This window comes from Leptodactylus fuscus, chromosome 11, assembly GCF_031893055.1.
Source record: "Leptodactylus fuscus isolate aLepFus1 chromosome 11, aLepFus1.hap2, whole genome shotgun sequence".
NCBI classification, from domain to species: Eukaryota; Metazoa; Chordata; class Amphibia; order Anura; family Leptodactylidae; genus Leptodactylus; species Leptodactylus fuscus.
Window position 1 is genome coordinate 87916143 of NC_134275.1, and position 10121 is coordinate 87926263.

The window sequence follows — 10121 nt, forward strand, 5'->3', positions numbered from 1 at the left end:
CACTCACAGTCCAGCTAAAGGGTTAATATACTCGGCACATAGCATTGGTTTGTTAGTTTGTTGGTTAGTGCTATGTGAGTGGTGACTAGATAAAGATATGGGGGGAAGGTCTGGGAGAACTGATTGGATATAAAATGTATAAAAGATTTGCTATGTAAGGTTCACAGAAGTGAATGGGCTCATATGTGTGTCCGTTATATGTACATGTTACATGTGTCTGCTATGTGTACATGTTCTGTTTGTCCATGTTTGTATTGTTACATGTTCAGTCTCCACAGCGAGCAGATGAAGATATTGACTGCTGATAACCCCACAGAGGGTGGTGACAAGTAGATATGAGAGGGAGGCATAAACGTTCTTTCCAATGTTGAATGCATATATGTGTGTTTTGGTGAATATGAGATGTACTTGATATACCATGTACATGTACTATATACTCAGTGTTTATTGGTGCTTGTGTGTATCAAGTATATCACATGGGCTTTACACTTGTAATATAAATATTGGTTATGGGTTTATACTATAAATCTATGAATGTTAACAATTGGTATTTATTGTGTGAAAAAGTTATTCAGATGTTCCTTCTGATATGGGATTAGGCACCATAGGGGTAGGCAATACATGTGAACTATCTTACCACAAGGGGCACAGAATGCCCCTAACATGTACACGCAGGTAAGGATAAATTGCACTTCTACAAAATTAAAGTGGTGTTTCTGGGTCATTGTTTGCTACAAGGTGCTAGACATCTGACTAAGTAAATCAGAAGTCACTCACATATCTGCTTTGTAATGTTTTTTTGTGTATAAATTTTTGTTATGATGATCAGGAGAGAAATTTGATCCCTTATTTAAGGTTTCCGCCTTCTCTGCTGATATATGTTGAGTATTTACTTACCTCAATGAATTTCTGGAGTGTTTAGAAGTTTTAGAGAACTGAATTTACTTGGGATTGTATAAATAAGCTGCTGGGATATGTAGTACTACAGCTATGAGAAGTGTGGGGAGAGCCAGCGCAGCTGCTTCCATGATAAGACACTGTTCACATGGGGTAATAAATCTTGCATTAGAAACAAAGATAACAATGGCTGGACAACTCAGACTGCGGTGTGTCTTATTTATGTCTTCTAATGTAAGCTTTGCATTCTGCGCTGCACTACAAGTCCCTTCTAACCTAACAATAGTTTCAGGGGAGGAGTAAGGAGAGTCACATGACTTAAAATTAATTATTTTTTTTTTCTTGCTGATTTGGTTATGTAAATGATGAATCTATTGGTAACTCTGATGAGAGTTCTTTTATTTTAGATGATTCTCGATTTGGGAATGATGGTGGATTCTGCACCAGATATGTCATGGTCACTGAATATGAGGTAAACCAAGGGTAAAACCAAGCACAAAGTAGAACCATTATGGAACTGTATGGGTCTCAGCTCATGAAGCTGAACTAGAAGCCATCACTGAGACAGGGTACAAGGCCTGAGGGGAGGTGTTTGATATAGTGGGACTATGGTCCAATCTGGAGAGCGAGAGCTTTCTGTAGGGTTAATGTGAAGCCTAAAAGGATTTCCAGGCTGTTCAGATAGTGATGGACCCTGCTGCTGCCCCCACATAGGTGGGTATAGTCAAAATCCAAGGCACACACCAAGGCTGATACAAAAGAAAGTAGAGGTAACATGTGGGCAGACACTGCCGCTAACCCAGCTGCAGAGGCCTAGGGGATATGCCGTACTGATAAGTGGTCACTACACTAGACCCAAACCCCCCCTTTTAGCTCTCTTTTCAGGTTTTACAACACTGAGGCACCAAAAATGGTCCAGGAGGAAAGAAGATGTGGAAACAGCAAGGACTAAAAGAGGATGTAAAAGTCCTGATGTCCAGTGGTAAGAGAGTATATTTACTGGGTGCATTGTCCCCACTGATGGCATAAGCAGCACTAAGTGCACTGTTTAGTAGTAGCCATGTGTGACCTGGTGAGCAGAGGATGGGCAGCTGCAGGATTTAGTATCACTACAGACAGATATATGTGAGTCTGCATGGTTTGTGTTAAATGCAATGTAGGCCAAAAAGTGAAAAGTTACTCTGAGCCATGCCTGGAGCCCTTGTACCTGTCCCAGAGATTGCAGGTTAACTATACCCTGCTTCCCCAAAAATAAGACACCCCCCTTCACCTCATGGACCACCTACAACCGGCAGTCATGCCGGCGCTCCGCTAAGGAAGTGATGGCATAACTGATGATTGTCCCCCGCTACAGCTGCTGCATAAGACATCCCCCGAAAATAAGATAGGTCATATATTTCGGAAGATAATTTAATATAAGACAGTGTCTTATTTTCGGTGAAGGTGAGACAGTATAAGTACATGCTTGTGTGTATAGTTATCTATCTTCAGGAAGATCTGGGGCATATCTGGTGAAGAAATCTATCACAAACGGGACTGCAGATAGACGGCTACTGAAGAAGTAGTGTGTCACTTGTATTGGTATTTTCTGTAAGGTACCCTCCTAAGAGAAGAATTGGCTTTAGCCCATATCAAACTTTCTTTAGGTCAGCCCCTAGGTTAGGGTTGTATTCTTGGCAATTCCTTCAGATGTGGTATGGTGTACTGGCTGACTATGTAATGTCTTGGCAAAAACAATTGACTAATGTATAGTTTTAAGTTTTCTCCTCCCTCTCCGATTTTAAGTTAGTGGACGGGACCTATTCATTTGAGCCAAGAGATTGGTGGTGATAAAGAGCCAAGATTTTGATGGTCCCTTCCAAGTGCTGCTGACTACCAGTATTTCTGTGAAACTTGAAGGAAAACCTAACATAACTCCAAAAGAACAGAACCAATCCAATAAAATACATAAATATTTCATTAATCAACTATAATTAATACACATGAAGAGACACATGGAGACACACAGGGGAAGGTCCACTACAAACAAGTGGACAAATACCACAACCCCCCCCCCCCAAAGGAAGCAGTAGCCAGAAGGGCCCCCAAAGAGATTAATCAGATCATAAAGTGTAGGAGTACAAAATAGTCAAAAATAAATAGTATCTGACCCAATATACACACATTCTCATGGAATAGCAACAAGTGCATAGATATATCCCTTCAATGTATATAGCATGTAATAAAGGTCAGTAATAAGATAATATATTCAATGGTACATACCTACAGACATTATTGAAATATAATGACTCCAATAAGGGGAACCACTCCAGCCACCGTCCCTGGGATAAAACTCAACTGCCTGACGCGCGTTTCGCCACTAACCGCAGCTTCATCAGGAGGCACAACTTGAAACTTGAAGGAAAACCTAATTGTATCCATGCTTCACATTGCAAGAAAGTATCTACACACAAAGCGATGAAGATTCTCCTGATGATACTGCTGCAGATGGTCCTGGTGATAAGCCTGCATAGAACATTTAACAATGAGTGGGACAATAAGTTTCTTAAACATCATATGATCTTGAATGAAGATCTGAATGTGTCAGATTGTAGGATATGTACTCAAAGCCCCTTATCAGCCTCAGTCATGTCATATATAGCTGTTTCCTTGACAAAACAGGAAATGTTTGAAGTATATAGTTAAGAAGATACCACCTCATATTTTAGGAACGATACATGGTATAAACAAGCAAGTTGTAGTAATAATCTTACGTTTGTTTAATACAAAGCAGACCAAAATATAAAAGGCCAGAACTATGATTGAAATTAGGCTGGAATACAGGAACATATGAGGGGAATCTGGTAAAGTCCAGCAGTAGACATCAGGTCACTGAAGTACCTAAATGTGAATTCCTGTATTCAACCATCTCAAAATGGGGGAATGTTAGAGTCAAAATCCTCCATCTTTGTATTTTGTCAGCCATCTTGTAACCTTTCATATATAAACTATATAAGTATGTGTATTCAAAGTCCAAGAGGCCCCCCTAGGTGATAAGGAGTGCAGTGTGGACAAATCCTTAACTCTCTCTCTTAAGGGCCTGATCTTTTGAAGCCGCAGCTGGCTATTTGTATATCTCTTATCTTCATATGCTATATGGAGGTCATTTAGAGTCATTTAGCACCAGCCTGTCATGTTATCTTTTTCCATGATATATACATATAGACATAGTGTGAGATGTTAGTTCACACATAAGTATTTTGAAACTTTCTTTGTTTAAGGACAAAGTACATCCCAGTTTGTAAAGCAATAATGAGATGCAGATTACATGAGGCTTCAGCCAATAGTCATGTGCCAGGTTTATGTTATAACTCTACCACCAATCATGTTATGCCAACCATTTCATGTTATTAGAATAGTCCAACCTGCTTTTGTACTGTATTTAAACTACCTTTGTGCACCATTAAATGAGAACTCACTTGATACACCATCAGCTGTGTGTGTGTGACTTCTCCAGGCCTGATAATGGGTGTGATTTCTTCAGGCCTGATATTTAATTTGGAACTCTGCAACATACTCTATTATGGGGACCCCTTGATGCCCCTAACAACACTATAAGGGCCCCTTCAGACGAAGGATATGCTGGCTGATTTTGAATGTGTAAACGTTCCGAATCAGCGGCGTTTAAAACAGATCCCATTGCTTTTTATGGGAGCCGGCATATGTGCGCTCCCCATAGAAATGAATGGAAAAAAGCAGCCCATCCATTTCTATGGGGAGCGCACGTATACCGGCTCCCATAGAAAGCAATAGGATCTGTTTTAAATGCCGCTGATTCAGAACGTTTACACGTTCAGAATCAGCCAGCGAATCCTACGTGTGAAGGGGCCCTAAGGCTTATACCCCACAGGACATCTCACAGCAAAAAAGCGCTGCAGGAAAAATCGTGGCAGCAACGTAACATATAAATGAGTGTATAAATGTGTAAACAAGTGTGAGCATGAATGATATGTTTAAGGATGTATATACTGTATGTGCACATGAGTGTATAGTATTGTGTGAATGTGCACTATGTCCATTAGTATAAAGATGTGCACACAAGTGTATACTATTTGTATGACTATATTCATGTGTGTATATAAGTGTAGAATTTGCACCTCACACCTGGTAAAGTGATTCATAACATATAATGCACCGCTGAGATTTCTTGTCTCATATAAGTAACTGGTGGTTTGTGGTGCAGGATTTAGGAGAAAGATTACTCCAATATTCCAGTCCTGGTCTTGCAAATCTCATCTTGGTGCTCAGGTGTGTTAGGCAATTACACAAATGAGATCTCCGCAGCACAGAGCGGGTGTGGGGCTGGAGGTGAGAGGTCAGTGTCAGGAGTCTAAGCTGGAATGAACAGTGATACAGTGTAACGAGTAAGGCGCCATTTACCTGAGCGTGCAACAGACTGGTGAGAACACACAAAGTCCACTTATTTGTTCTTGTCATTAAGGACGTTTTACATCTCTGTCTCATTTTCCTGTTGAAGCAAAACACTTTTAGGTTGAGGCCCCACGTTGCAGAAAAGCAGCTTTTTTTTTGTTGCAGATTTTGCTGTGGTTTTTGAGCCAAAGCCAAGAGTGGATTGAGGACAAGGTAGAAGGATAAGAACTTCCTATATATCTTTCCCATTCCTTTTGTAGACATTCTTGATTTTGGCTCAAAAAATAGCAGCAAAATGTGCAGCAAAAAATGTGTTTCTGCAACGTGGGGCCTAAGGCGTAGCAAGCTGCAGCCAAAAGAATGTGTCAAGAAAGTGATGGAAACAAATTTGTGTTTTTTCCTATAAAGTAACCACCGGGGTTTGTATAGATATAGATGACATGCTGCCATTTACAAAAACACAATATTTGAAATGGCAGTATAACCGGTGTGGATGTTTTTTTGCAATTTGTGGATGGGATTATGTAGAATCAGTAGGTAGTGTAAAACATTGTGGAATGTACATTATACCAGCTTACTGTGTAAGAGGCCACAAGAAAATGGCCACTTACAGGTGCACCTGGGTGTATAATATCTATATCCGTGTATACAGGTGCATCTGGGTGTATAATATCTATATCCTTGTATACAGGTGCACCCGGGTGTATAATATCTATATCCTTGTATACAGGTGCATCTGGGTGTATAATATCTATATCCGTGTATACAGGTGCACCCGGGTGTATAATATCTATATCCTTGTATACAGGTGCACCTGGGTGTATAATATCTGCATCGGTGTATACAGGTGCACCTGGGTGTATAATATCTGCATCGGTGTATACAGGTGCACCCGGGTGTATAATATCTGCATCGGTGTATACAGGTGCACCTGGGTGTATAATATCTGCATCGGTGTATACAGGTGCACCTGGGTGTATAATATCTGCATCGGTGTATACAGGTGCACCTGGGTATATAATATCTGCATCGGTGTATACAGGTGCACCTGGTTGTATAATATCTATATCCATGTATACAGGTGCACCCGGGTGTATAATATCTATCTGTGTGTACAGGTGCACCTGGGTGTATAATATCTGCATTGGCGTACACAGGTGCACCTGAGCGTATAATACCTATATCCGTGTATACAGATTCACCCGGGTGTATAATATCTATATCCGTGTATACAGGTGCATTTGGGTGTATAATATCTGCATCGGTGTATACAGATGCACCTGGGTGTATAATATCTATATCGGTGTATACAGGTGCACCTGGGTGTATAATATCTGCATTGGCGTACACAGGTGCACCTGAGCGTATAATACCTATATCCGTGTATACAGATTCACCCGGGTGTATAATATCTATATCCATGTATACAGGTGCACCCGGGTGTATAATATCTATATCCTTGTATACAGGTGCACCCGGGTGTATAATATCTGCATTGGCGTACACAGGTGCACCTGAGCATATAATACCTATATCCGTGTATACAGGTGCACCTGGGTGTATAATATCTGCATTGGCGTACACAGGTGCACCTGAGCGTATAATACCTATATCCGTGTATACAGATTCACCCGGGTGTATAATATCTATATCCGTGTATACAGGTGCATTTGGGTGTATAATATCTGCATCGGTGTATACAGGTGCACCTGAGTGTATAATACCTATATCCGTGTATGCAGGTGCACCTGGGTGTATAATATCTGCATTGGTGTATAATACCTATATCCGTGTATACAGGTGCACCTGGGTGTATAATATCTGCATTGGCGTACACAGGTGCACCTGAGCGTATAATACCTATATCTGTGTATACAGGTTCACCCGGGTGTATAATATCTGCATCTGTGTATACAGGTGCATCTGGGTGTATAATATCTATATCCGTGTATACAGGTGCACCCGGGTGTATATTATCTATATCCGTGTATACAGGTGCACCCGGGTGTATAATATCTATATCCGTGTATACAGGTGCATCTGGGTGTATAATATCTATAGCCGTGTATACAGGTGCACCCGGGTGTATAATATCTATATCCGTGTATACAGGTGCACCCGGGTGTATAATATCTATATCCTTGTATACAGGTGCACCCGGGTGTATAATATCTATATCCGTGTATACAGGTGCACCCGGGTGTATAATATCTGCATTGGTGTATAATATCTGCATTGGTGTATAATATCTGCATTGGTGTATAATATCTATATCCGTGTATACAGGTGCACCCGGGTGTATAATATCTATATCCGTGTATACAGGTGCATCTGGGTGTATAATATCTATATCCGTGTATACAGGTGCACCCGGGTGTATAATATCTATATCCGTGTATACAGGTGCACCCGGGTGTATAATATCTATATCCTTGTATACAGGTGCACCTGGGTGTATAATATCTATATCCGTGTATACAGGTGCACCCGGGTGTATAATATCTGCATTGGTGTATAATATCTGCATTGGTGTATAATATCTGCATTGGTGTATAATATCTATATCCGTGTATACAGGTGCACCCGGGTGTATAATATCTATATCCGTGTATACAGGTGCACCCGGGTGTATAATATCTATATCCGTGTATACAGGTGCACCCGGGTGTATAATATCTATATCCGTGTATACAGGTGCACCCGGGTGTATAATATCTATATCCGTGTATACAGGTGCACCCGGGTGTATAATATCTATATCCGTGTATACAGGTGCACCCGGGTGTATAATATCTATATCGGTGTATACAGGTGCACCCGGGTGTATAATATCTGCATTGGTGTATAATATCTATATCCTTGTATACAGGTGCACCCGGGTGTATAATATCTATATCCGTGTATACAGCTATATATTATCTGCATCGGTGTATACAGGTGCACCTGGGTGTATAATATCTATATCAGTGTATACAGGTGCATCTGGGTGTATAATATCTGCATTGGTGTATAATATCTATATCCGTGTATACAGGTGCACCCGGGTGTATAATATCTATATCTGTGTATACAGGTGCACCCGGGTGTATAATATCTATATCCGTGTATACAGGTGCACCCGGGTGTATAATATCTATATCCGTGTATACAGGTGTACCTGGGTGTATAATATCTATATCGGTGTATACAGGTGCACCCGGGTGTATAATATCTGCATTGGTGTATAATATCTATATCCTTGTATACAGGTGCACCCGGGTGTATAATATCTATATCCGTGTATACAGCTATATATTATCTGCATCGGTGTATACAGGTGCACCTGGGTGTATAATATCTATATCCGTGTATACAGGTGCACCCGGGTGTATAATACCTATATCCTTGTATACAGGTGCACCCGGGTGTATAATACCTATATCCGTGTATACAGGTGCATCTGGGTGTATAATATCTATATCCGTGTATACAGGTTCACCTGGATGTATAATATCTGCATTGGTGTATAATATCTATATCCGTGTATACAGGTGCACCCGGGTGTATAATATCTATATCCATGTATACAGGTGCACCCGGGTGTATAATATCTGCATTGGTGTATAATATCTATATCCGTGTATACAGGTGCACCCGGGTGTATAATATCTATATCCGTGTATACAGGTGCATCTGGGTGTATAATATCTATATCCGTGTATACAGGTGCACCCGGGTGTATAATATCTATATCCGTGTATACAGGTGCACCCGGGTGTATAATATCTATATCCGTGTATACAGGTGCACCCGGGTGTATAATATCTATATCCGTGTATACAGGTGCACCCGGGTGTATAATATCTATATCCGTGTATACAGGTGCACCCGGGTGTATAATATCTGCATTGGTGTATAATATCTATATCCGTGTATACAGGTGCACCCGGGTGTATAATATCTATATCCGTGTATACAGGTGCACCCGGGTGTATAATATCTATATCCGTGTATACAGGTGCACCCGGGTGTATAATATCTATATCCGTGTATACAGGTGCACCCGGGTGTATAATACCTATATCCGTGTATACAGGTGCACCCGGGTGTATAATATCTATATCGGTGTATACAGGTGCACCCGGGTGTATAATATCTATATCCGTGTATACAGGTGCACCCGGGTGTATAATATCTATATCCGTGTATACAGGTGCACCCGGGTGTATAATACCTATATCCGTGTATACAGGTGCACCCGGGTGTATAATATCTATATCGGTGTATACAGGTGTACCCGGGTGTATAATACCTATATCCGTGTATACAGGTGCACCCGGGTGTATAATATCTATATCGGTGTATACAGGTGCACCCGGGTGTATAATACCTATATCCGTGTATACAGGTGCACCCGGGTGTATAATATCTATATCGGTGTATACAGGTGCACCCGGGTGTATAATACCTATATCCGTGTATACAGGTGCACCCGGGTGTATAATATCTATATCGGTGTATACAGGTGCACCCAGGTGTATAATACCTATATCCTTGTATACAGGTGCACCCGGGTGTATAATACCTATATCCTTGTATACAGGTGCACCCGGGTGTATAATACCTATATCCGTGTATACAGGTGCACCCGGGTGTATAATATCTATATCGGTGTATACAGGTGCACCCGGGTGTATAATATCTGCAGGTATAAATAGATTTAACACTTTCCTGATTTCCCCGGGTTATTGGCTCCCTCCCGGGCTCAGCACTGGATACAGTTGTCATAGTTGCATTGCAGTCAGTAATAAGCAGTGCTACAATGTGACAGACAT